General features: G+C 36.4%; 1 long non-coding RNA gene across 1 annotated transcript in view; it reads left to right on the top strand.

Moving 5' to 3' along the window:
* Positions 1–969, top strand: part of LOC140844760 (uncharacterized) — a 733,388-nt gene extending 732,419 nt beyond the window's left edge. The window contains exon 4 of the long non-coding RNA XR_012123250.1: positions 806–969. This is a non-coding gene — a long non-coding RNA (uncharacterized lncRNA). The remainder of the gene's footprint in view (positions 1–805) is intronic.
* The last annotated feature ends 11,395 nt before the right edge of the window (positions 970–12,364 follow it).

Below are 12,364 nucleotides of genomic sequence, written 5' to 3'. Positions count from 1 at the left end.
GTATCAGTTCCTGTTTTCCTTCTTAAATTTTAAATAAAATTAAGACTCATCTAGAGGTATTAAGTATTCTTAAAATGGCAGATAGTCAGCATTGAGTTTACCCCAGATCTCCTAAACTGTTGAATGATGTTAACCGTGAACCTCAGGTTCTGTAACCATATCTCAAATGCCATTTTTGAAAAATTACTTTTATCTTACAAAACAATTAAGTAGACTGAATTAATATACCATACTCTTACAATCTTGAGATAAAATCTCAATCTAGAGATAGAATGATGGCAAATCATTTCATCTCTATTCCTTCCTAGGTTTCTATTTCTCTACTGTCTTTTGAAACTTGAATCCCTAGTATTTCATTCTAAATGCCTTAGTTTCATTTTTCCTTTCAACACATATTCATTAAATATCTTATACACTAGGTAAATTCTATATATAATAGGTGAAGGATTAGATTGAGAACAGAACAGACATGGTAACTGCTCACAAGGAGTTTACATTTGTTGGGTCCATGCAATAGACCTCCAAATAACCGGGAGATGCATGGATGCAAAAGCAAGAGCGTTTATTGGTTAGCCAGCATTCTGGGCTCTCATACTTGCAGGTGGAGACCCCAAAGTACAAGTTCGTTCTTCTTTTATACACAGGAATGGGGTCCTGCGCAGAGCGGGCCATGCACAGAATGGGCCGTGCGCAGAGCAGGCTGTGTGCAGAGCGGGCCTTGCACAGAGCAGGCCTATATATGACCTGACCTTCAATGCAATTGGTCTCAACTTGTTGACCAACCATTTGGACTGGTTCCTTCTAGGTGGAGTGACACTCCTGACCGCCGGGTGGGTGAGCCATCCACCTTCCACTGGCTGGGAGCATCTGGCCAGCCCTGGCAACTGTGTTGGTTAAATTTTTGTAACTCTTGTAACTTTTTCTTGATGTGACCTGTCTCTTACAAAATAAAGTCACTTATAAAATGGAGTAGCTTATGTCAAGACTCTTTAGTCAGGACTCCTCAACATTGAATTAGAGACTCACATATTAATCCAGGAATCATGCATGTTGTAAGTTCCAAAATGTAAAAGTACATATAAGCATGCAACAGATGGCCCTATCTACTGTAGGGGGCTGGGAAACACAAGAAATTATATAGGAAGAGTATAAAGAGTGGAAAGGATACTCCCAAAAATGTGAACTATGTCAAGTAGGAATGAGTGGAGTGTTATTCAATGGACTAGGGGAACAAAAGCCCGTGGACCAGAAGAGGAAGAAATCTTTTCATCATAGACAAAGTCCAAATGACTCCAGGCACACTCTAAATACAGAGCACACCTCCATCTGCCGCTTCTGCTACTCCTGCTCCTTACCTTGGGATGAGTAGCTGCTCTCCAACACAGCCTTCCCTGAAAAAGACCAAGAATCAGGTCCCTGCAAAATGACTTTTTTTTCATATCCTCTGCCCATTTTTTTTTTTTTTTGAGTGTTGAGGCGTGTGAGTTCTTTATACATTTTGGATGTTAACCCTTGTTGAATATGTCATTTACAAATATATTCTCCCATACCGTAGTATTCCTTTTTGTTCTGCTGATGGTGTCCTTTGCTGTACAGAAGCTTTTTGGCATGATGTAGTCCCATTTGTTCACTTTTAATTTTGTTTCCCTTGCCTGAGGAGATGCATTCAGGAAAAAGTTGCTCATGTTTATATTTAAGAGATTTTTGCCAATGTTTCCTTCTAAGAGTTTTATGGTTTCATGACTTACATTCAGGTCTTTGATCCATTTTGAGTTTACTTTTGTGTATGGGGTTAGACAATAATCCAGTTTCATTCTCTTGCATGTAGCTGTCCAGTTTTGCCAACAGATGTGATACATATATATACAATGGAATACTGTTCAGCCATAAAAAAGAAACATATCCTACCATTTGCAACAACATGGATAGAGCTAGAGGGTATTATGCTCAGTGAAATAAGTCAAGAAGAGAAACACAAATACCAAATGAATTCTCTCATTTGTGGAGTAGAACAACGAAGCAAACTGAAGGAACAAAATAGCAGCAGACTCACAGACTCCAAGAAGGGGCTAGCAATCTCCAAAGGGGAGGGGTGGGGAAGGGCAGGTAGGGAGGGAGGAAGAAGGGGATTTGGGGGTATCATGATTGGTGCACATGGTGTGTGTGGGGTCACAGGGAAGACAGTGTAGCTCAGAGAAGACAAATATGGACTCTGTGGCATCTTACTACACTGATGGACAGTGACTGCAATGGGGTATGGGGGGTGACTCAATGATAAGGGTGAATGTAATAACCACATTGTTTTTCTTGTGAAACCTTCATAAGAGTGTATATCAATATCTTAATTTTAAAAAAAGGAAAGAAAAAGAAAAAAACAAATATGACTAAGTTCAAAACTACACACCAAAGTTTAAGTCCCCTCCTTGCACTGAAAAACTACCTGATAAAATTTCTGACATAAAGAAATAAAGAGATGCAAATTGAATACTTCATACAAGGTTGAAATAGAAATCTTAATCTCATTATTACCCATTTTAAAAACACATAGGTACAGAAACTTAGAGCACATGTCTTTTCCCAGTCTAGTCTTTTTATTTCTCTTATTCTTCATAATTTTATTGTTTTTCAAAGTGCCGTCAGTAAATTTTTAACTGAGTCATTGTAGAAACTTGATTTACAAGACATGCCTTATGAATAATTAAATTATATTTGTACTATTTTGAACTTATTGTATTCCTATAGTTTTATTTTTTCTAACATGCTCACTTTGCTGCAATGTTCTGTAAAATGATTTAACCTACTTATCAAGGATAGTGATGAGAATAATTATGCTTATGTATATTTTCCATATTAATGGAAGCTTAAATATGTCTTGACAAGAAAGAGCCTATCTATATATCTCTGAACCATATTAGTTTTATAAATATAATGCTAAGATCTACTCATTAATTTTTTTAAATTAAGGTATCATTGATTTAAAATCTTATGAAGGTTTCACATGAGTAACATGTGGTTGCTACATTCGCCCATATTATCAAGTCCCCCTCCACATCCCATTGCACTCACAGTCCATCAACATAGTAAAATGCATAGTAGTGCTGTAGTCACTACTTGTCTTCTCTGGGCTGTACTGTCTACCTGTGACACCCCTATATTATATGTGTTAATCATAATGCCCCTTAATCCCCTTCTCCCTTTCTCCCCAGCTACCCTCCCCTGCCCATCCCCTTTGGTAACCGCTAGTCCCTATTTGGAATCTGTGAGTCTGTTGCTGTTTTGTTCCTTCAGTTTTGCTTTGTTTTCATAACCCACAAATGAGTGAAATCATTTGGCACTTGTCTTTCTTCACCTGGCTTATTTCACTGAGTATAATACCCTTTAGCTCCATCCATGTTATTGCAAATGGTAGGATTTGTTTTCTTCTTATGACTGAATAATATTCCATTGTGTATATGTAGCACTTCTTTATCCATTCATCTACTGATGGACACAGGTTGCTTCCATATCTTGGCTATTGTAAATAGTGCATAGGGGTGCATATGTCTTTTTTGAATCTGGGATCTTTTTTCTTCGTGTAAATTCCTAGGAGAGGAATTCCTGAGTCAAATGGTATTTCTATTTTTAGTTTTTTTGAGGAACTTCCATATTGCTTTCCACAATGGTTGAACTAGTTTAGATTTCCACCAGCAGTGCAGGAGGGTTCCCTTTTCTCTGCATCCTTGCCAGCATTTGTTGTTCCTTGTCTTTTAGATATTGGCCATCCTAACTGATGTGAGGTGATGACTCATTGTGGTTTTAATTTGCATTTCCTTGATGATTAGTTAGCGATATGGAGCATCTTTTCATGTGCCTGTTGGCCATCTGAATTTCTTCTTTAGAGAAGTGTCTGTTCAGATACTCTGTCCATTTTTTAAATGGGTTATTTGCTTTTTGGGTGCTGAGGCATGTGAGTTCTTTATATATTTTGGATGTTAACCCCTTGTCAGATATGTCATTTGTGAATATATTCTTTCATACTTTAGGATGCTTTTTTGTTCTGCTGATGGTGTCCTTTGCTGTACAGAAGCTTTTTGGTTTGATGTAGTCCCATTTGTTCATTTTTGCTTTTGTTTCCCTTGCCCAAGGCAATGTGCTCAGGAAAAAGGTACTAATGGTTATTATATTCAAGAGATTTTTGCCTGTGTTTTCTTCTGTGAGTTTTATGGTTTCATGTCTGACATTCAGGTCTTGGTTCCAATTTGAACTTACTTTTGTGTATGGAGTTAGATAGTAATCCAGTTTCATTCTCTTGCATGTGGCTGTCCAGTTTTGCCAACACCAGTTTTTTAAGAGGCTGTCATTTGAACACCCCACTGTATAACCATTGTGTATCCTTTATCATATATTAATTGACCACATGTGCTTGGGTTTGTATTTGTGCTCACTATTCTGTTCCATTCATCTATGGGTCTGTTCTTGTGCCAGTACCAAGTTGTCTTGATTACTGTGGCTTTGTAGTAGAGCTTGAAGTGAGGAAGCATAATCACCCCATTTTATTATTCCTTCTTAGGTTTGCTTTGCTTTTCGTGATCCTTTATTGTTCCATATGAATTTTAGAACTATTTGTTCTAGTTCATTGAAGAATGCTATTGATATTTTAATAGGGATTACATTGAATCTGTAGATTGCTTTAGGCAGGATGGCAATTTTGACAATATTAATTCTTTCTATCCATGAGGATGGTATGTATTTCCATTTATTGGTGTGTTCTTTAGTTTCTCTCAAGAGTGTCTTGTAGTTTTCAGGGTATAGGTCTTTCACCTCCTTGGTTAGGTTTATTCCTAGATATTTCATTCTTTTTGATGCAATTGCAAATTGAATTATTTTCCTAATTTCTCTTTCTGCTAGTTCATCATTATTGTATAGTAAAGTAACAGATTTCTGTGTATTAATTTTGTATTCTGTATATGGCCTTTATTATGTTGAGGTACTTGACCTCTATACCCATTTTGTTGTGAGTTTTTATCATGAATGGATGTTGAATGCTTTTCAGCATCTATTGAGATGATTTTTTTGTTGATTTTGTGTATGATGTTCATGGATTTTTAATATTGTACCATCCTTGCATCCCTGGAATAAAAGTTGTCATTTCTTCCAGGTTACTCAATTTGTTGGCAGATAAGTTTTCGTAGTATTTTCTAAAAATTCTTTGCATATCTGTGATATCCTTAGTGATTTTTATTTTCTTATTTCTGATTCTTATTTCTCTCTTTTTTCTTGATAAGGCTGGCTAGGGGTTTATCTATTTTGTTTATTTTCTCAAAGAAGCACTCCTGGTTTCATTGATTCTTTCTATTGTTTTATTCTTCTCAATTTTATTTATTTCTGCTCTAATCTTTATTATGTCCCTCGTTCTACTGACTTTATGCCTCATTTGTTCTTCTTTTTCTAGTTTTATTGATAGTGTGTTTAAACTGCTCATTTCGTATTGTTCTTTCCTGAGGTAAGCCTGTATTGCAATGTACTTCTCTCTTAGCATGGCCATTGCTGCATCCCACAGATTTTGTGGAGTTGAGTTACTCTTTACATTTTTCTCCATATATTGCTTGATCTCTGTTTTTATTTGGTCATTGATCCATTGATAATTTAGGAACATGTTGTTAAGCCTCCATGTGTTTGTGAGCTTTTTTATTTTCTTTGCATAATTTATTTCTAGTTTCATACTCTTGTGATCTGAAAAACTGGTAGGGAGTTTCAATCCTTTTTAATTTACTAAGGCTCTTTTTGTGGCCTAGTATATGATCTATTCTTGAAAATGTTACAGGTGCACTTGAGAAGAATGTGTATCCTTCTGCTTTTGGGTGGTGAGTTCTGTAGATGTCTATTAGGTACATCTGTTCTAATGTATTGTTCAATGCCTCTGTCTCCTTATTTACTGTCTGGTTTATCTGTCCTTTGGAGTGAGTGGAGTGTTGAAGTCTCCTAGAATGAATGCATCGCATTCTATTTCCCCTTTTAATTATGTTAGTATTTGTTTCACATATGCAGGTGCTCCTGTGTTGGGTGCATAGATGTTTATAATGGCTATATCCTCTTGTTGGATTGATTCCATTATCATTATGTACTGTCCTTCTCTGTCTCTTGTGATTTTCTTTTATTTAATGTCTATTTTGCCTGATACAAGTACTGCAACATCTGCTTTTTTCTTCCTATTATTTGCATGAAATATTTTTTTCTATCCCTTATTTTTATTTGTGTATGTATGTCTTTGGGTTTGAAGTGAGTCTCTTGTAGGCAGCATATAGATTGGTCTGGTTTTATTATCCATTCTGTAACTCTGAGTTTTTTTGATTGGTGCATTCAGTCCATTTACGTTAGGGTGAATGTCAATAGATATGTGCTTATTGCCATTGCAGGCTTTAGATTTGTGGTTATCAAAGGTTCAAGGGAAGCTTCTTTTTTAACAGTCTAACTTATCTTGCTTATTACACTATATCAAACACAGTCTAAAGGTTCTTTTTTCCCCCTCCTTTCTTTGTCTTTCTTCTCCACTCTTTATTTATTAGGTGTCATATTCTGTGTGTCCTCTTTGTGTATTCCTTGACTGATTTTGTGGGTAGTTGATTTCATTTTGCATTTGCTTAGTAATTAATTGGTTCTTCCTTGATTGTGATTTTATTTTCTTTGGTGACAGCTCTAGCCTTAGGAACACTTCAGTCTATAGCAATCCCTCCAAAATACCCTGTAGACACAGTTTTTGGGAGGTAAATTCTCTCAACTTTTGCCCTGCTTCAAATTTAAATGATAATCTTTCCTGATAGAGTATTCTTGGTTCAAAGCCCTTCTGTTTCATTGTATTAAATATATCATGCCTGTATGGCGTCTGCTTGTAAGTCTGATGATAGCTGGATGGATTTTCCTTTGTGATCTTTTTCTCTCTCTGGCTGCTTTTAATACTCTGTCCTTGTCCTTGAACTTTGCCATTTTAATAATTACATGTCTTGGTGTTGTCTTCCTTGGGTCTCTTTTGTTGGGAGATCTGTGCACTTCCATGGCCTGAGAGACTATCTCCTTCCTCAGATTGGGGAAGTTTTCATCAGTTATTTCCTCAAAGAGACTGTCTATCCTTTTCTATCCCCATTTCTCTCTTCTTCTTTTTCTGGTACCCCTGTAATGCTAATATTGTTTCATTTGGGTTGGTTGCATACTTTATTATTCTTTCATTCCTAGAGATTCTTTTTACTCTCTGTGCCTGTTTCTTTGTATTCCTTTTCCCTAATTTCTATTTCACTTTCCGTCTCCTCTAGCTCATCTGATCTGCTTTAAAATTCCTCCATTTTATGTTTCCTTTCAGTGACTGCATTTTTCATAGTTTCTATCTCTTTCTTGAAGTTCTCCCTGAGATAGTGAATATTTTTCTGTAGCTCCATGAGCATGTTTATTATATTTATTTGGAAATCTTTATCAAGAAGATTGATGATTTCAATTTTACTTAGCTCTCTTTCTGGTGTTTGAGCGTTTTTCGTTTGTACCAGATTATTTTTCCATTTCATATTTCTAATTAATACTATAGAATAATAACTTTGTGTAGGTGGCACTCTCTAGTGCCCAGAAGCTCTACTCTCTGTGGAGCTGCCTACCACCTGGAATGATGGCTGGGGTCCCAGGTGGGTGGCATGGTCCTGCTGGGAAGAAAGAGTTCTTTCCTGCTTCCTGGCTGTAGTGCCTGACTCCAGTGCCAGGGCCAGTAGGCCATGCATGCATGGATGAGCCTCTGATTTATGCTCCTGTAGCTTCTGTAGGCAAAGCCACCTTCTGGTTGGCCTGGCACAATGGCAGTGGCAACAGGTTTGCAAACTGGTGCTGGCCAGGCAGAAGGAGCAGCAAGCTACATATCACAGTTGGGTGCCTAGGCTTGCATCAGCAACCAGGGGGATGGAGCACCTGAAGCTCCTGAAAGTTCCCAACTTGGTGGGCTGTGTGTGCTGGGATGATTTTGTTCACCTGTCCATTCTGAGCAGCAAGCTCTGTGTAATTCTTGCCCCTTTAGTACCCCTGTTTCTTTTGGAAAGTCTTTCAAAGTTTCCACATTTCTTTTTTCCTGGAGAGACCAGTTGTGAGTACCTGTTCTCCACAAGCAGCTGGAATCTCAGTCTCTCTGAGTATTCTGCCTGTCTTTGCTTTCTGACTCCAGTAGTCTCCAGAGCACTATGTAATAAGGGTTCATGCTCCAAGAGCACATCCCCAGGGATGGGTACTCATCAGTTCTGGGCTTCTACTCCCTCCCCACTCCATTTCTCTTGCTCCCGCCAGTGAGCTGGGGTGGAGGGAGGGCTTGTGTCCTGCTGATCATAGCTTTGCTATTTTTATTTTACCCTTTTCCATGAGGTCTTCTCTTTTCCCTAGATGTAGACAGTCACTTGCAGTCTTCTTTCTGGTCACCCTTCAGGATTAGTTGTATTTGCTATATTTTTGTATTATATGTGGTTTGGGGAGAAGGTTTCTGTCTTTAAGACTGCTCGTACTGTTTTTCATTAACTTTTGACAAATTCCAAACCTGGGTGATAACCCAGCTATACATACTTAGGTGTTTGCAGTTTTAGGTATTAATTAATGTTTAATCATGTAATAAGATATCATCATTGAGCCAGCATGCAAATCTACAAAGTTTATTATATGGTGAAAATACATGTTTTTCATAATAGTGGTAGATATACCAGGGCTTGGGACCCTGAACTTGACTGAAAAAGGATTGAAAAAGTAGACTTGTAACTATGGAGAAAATGTTTTCCCAAACCATGGTGGAAGACTGATTTCTAGGAAAAGAGACATAGAATCAGGAAATTCCTGCAAATAGTACTTGTGATGTGATGATCATTAATAGCCATAAAATCTCCTATTTGTAAATTATGTTAAACTTGAGGTGTAAACTTTGGAGAATAAATGAAATCAGTGCTCATGCTCTGAGAAGCAAAGCAGTCAACAGATAGATTCAGAGATAATTTTTCTTTGTATATTGAAAAAAAAAGAAACAAAGAATCTGGAATTTGGAGAAGTTCAGTGAAAAATTGCACTATTTTATTATTCTGTGATCATTTTCTCTCCTCTTTCTACCTTATCACTTATTTTTATTCAGCCTCTAGTATCCCAAACTTTCCTGCTCTTGCCTTGATCTATGGGGAATTAAAAAAAATGGATAACTGCTATGGGATTTCTTATTTCATTAAAATACAAATCAAGTTTCTAATTGAAATGTGCAATCCACACCATTATAGGTCTTTTTTTCATAAAACCACAGCTAAATTTCAATTTTAATCAATTATAAAATTTCAAGTGTTTCCTAATGGGCCATGCTGCTTTTAATATGAATTAACTTGTCAAAGGCAATATTTAATACTAATACATCTTCCTACTCACTTTGGCTCCCTAGGAGTAGGCCAAATCCAATCGCAGGCTCTACCTGAGTCTGGCATTAATTCCTTCTCTAGTGGTGTGTGCAAGTTTCTCAGGAAAAAAAGCATCTCTTATTTGGCTTCATATTTCTATACTGTCTTTTCCTATTCTGTTAATGAGAAAAGGAGAAAGGAAGAAAGAAAAAAACTCTTATTAAGAGAAAGTAACAACAGCATATATGTTTCATTGAGGAATGTATTTTAAAAGATCTTTGAAATTTAAGACATGAAAAAATGGCACTACCATCCTGTATACTTACCATGCAGTCGATACCATTCCCTACCTTCTGGAGTCTACAGTGCTTCCCTTTTATGACTTGACCAGCTAATTGTATAAGAATATAGCAATTAAGTTGCCCCAATGGGAGATTATGTAATATAAATAGTAATTACATATAATCTTAAAATTAAATCTATCTGTTTTACAAATTTTAGAAATGCATTATCAAATCCTAGGATTTTATTTTACTTAAGCTTCTGATTAGCCTTGGGTCAAGGACTTGTTATTCTTAATAACAGCAGCCATTGTGAATCCAAATCCAATCAAATCCTATAGTACTCTATTTGTTATGATACAGTGTTTCATAAAGGGAAGATTTTCCCCTTTTCTTTTCCTGGCAGTACAAACTTAAAATTGCTGGTGTTGAATTTTCTCTGCTGAAGTTAGGGAGGAGAGGGGGGAGAAGCTTTACTAGGTAGAAAACTGACATGATGAAGCATGTTTTCTTATGAATTCTGCCAAAGGAAAGGAATAGAAATAATTAGTTTAGAATAAATATATGTCCAAAAAAGCAATTAATTCTCCTGCAAAATTGTGATAGCAAGAATCTCTACTTTTTACATTACACAGAAAGGGTAGAAAAATGACTAGATATAGTTTACCCATGTTTTCACATAATAAGGATAAAAAAAATAAAATATATTACATTTACTATGCTTGAATTTTAAAAAATGATTTAAAATAGAAAGCTGCACACTGCTTGTTTGGTGTAAATATAAAAAAAATACCTAAAAGAAGGAAAAGTCATATAAAGAGCTCTCCTTTAATTCAAGAAATTTGATTTGGGTACCTAATTTATCCACTAAAGAGCCATATGCTCTTCTGCAAAGCATATTACCTCCTCTCTGTTAGTTTTCATGTGTTAGAATGACAAATGTTGGATTAAATGATACTTGAAGTCCTATTCAACTATAACATTTTTTAATTTGTGGCAACTTCTGTATGTTTTGTATTTTGAAATTATAATATTTTTAAATGATTGTAAAAAGTACACAACATAAAATTTACTATCTTAACCATTTTTAAATGAGTGGTCAGTAGCACCAAATTTATTTGCATTGCTGTGTGACAGATCTCCAGAACTTTCATGTCTTGCAAAATTGTTCTGTACCCCTATAGCACCATCTCATTTCCTCCTTCTCTTAAGCCCCTAGTAATCACCATTCTACTTTCAATTTCTATGAATTTTATTATGTTAGATATCACATATAAGTGGAATCATACAGAATATGTCTTTTTGCAATTGATTTAATTCATCATAACATCCTCCAGGTTCATCCACATGATAACATGCAACAGGATTCACTTCTGTTTTAAAGCTGAATAATATCTCATTGTATGCATATACCATTTTGTTTATCTTTTCATCTGGTGGTAGACATTTGGTTTTCTCCTGGCTCCTGGCTATTATGATTAATGCTACTGTCTACATGGTGTGCAAATATCTCTTTAAGACCCTGCTTTCAGTTCTTTTGGGTATATATCTAGAAGTGGATTGCTAGATCATATAGTAGTTCTACTTTTAATTTTTTGAGGAACTGCCATACTTTTTTCCATAGTTGCATTATTACAGGTACATTATACATTTTCAATTTATATTTAATATATTGTAGTTGTCAGTATTGTGGTTTTATTCCTTAACCCTTAAAAATTTAGTAGAAATTCCGTAAGCATTCTGGACAGTCATATCCAGAAATCACTCATGTTCCTGGTAATATATCAAACCCTGTTATGAGGTATCTGTCTAAGAAAGTTAACTGGGAAAATTATGAGAACTAATAAAGTTACTTAGCTTTGCAGCCACTGATATAATCAGTGGAAATTACCTATGTCCTTCATTTTTATATAACTTATTTATATCTGGCTAAATAACTATGGATGTACAAAGTAAAGGGGATTAGGTATTCTTTATATGAATGAGGGAAGAGGGAAGCATATGGGGTTGTGTGATCTTTTGCCTTTCAAAATATTCACTTAGAATTCTGCAAGACATTGTGGCTTTAAAGGATGAAGGGAGAGCTCTGCCTGTATATTCTAGGCTAAACAATTCAGAGCTGTTGTGTTCCTTAATTGTTTGGAAGTTGTGGTGTTGTGGATAGAAAGATCTGAAGAAACACCTTTAGTGCCTTTTCCTGTTTTTGGAGCTGCTATTACAGTACCAAGCTTCTCTACAGGGACCGTGGGGGCATATACAGTCCTTTGGGAGATCCCAGCTAAATTAATCCACTGACTAGAATCTGGATAAGAATGCGCATCTTTATACCTCAAGACAAATGCTGGGCATAGAAGCCACAGGGCATAAATATGCAAAGAAGTAAAAAACTAACCTTTTCAAACAATAAGGCTTCTCTCTCACTTACCAACTTTACATTTCCCTGTATGGCCCCGGAAGATGACTGGTTAGCCAGAGACAGGTAAGATTCCTCAAGGGAGGAACAACCTAAGACAGGCACAGTCGCAGGGGGGCCATCAGGTGAGAAATTGGGGATCAACAGAGGTGAGGCTTAGAACCTCCCCCCCCCGCCCCGTTCTGAGAGAAATCTGCTGCATCCAGGGATGTTTTATTGCCCTTGTCTAGCTTGGATTAACACATAGTCTACAGGCACACACCTGATCATCTACATTTGCTCTCTTACAACACTAAACTATGTTT

Source organism: Manis javanica, chromosome 12 (genome assembly GCF_040802235.1).
Source record: "Manis javanica isolate MJ-LG chromosome 12, MJ_LKY, whole genome shotgun sequence".
Classification (NCBI taxonomy): domain Eukaryota; kingdom Metazoa; phylum Chordata; class Mammalia; order Pholidota; family Manidae; genus Manis; species Manis javanica.
This window is presented reverse-complemented; position numbering and strand designations above follow the sequence as displayed.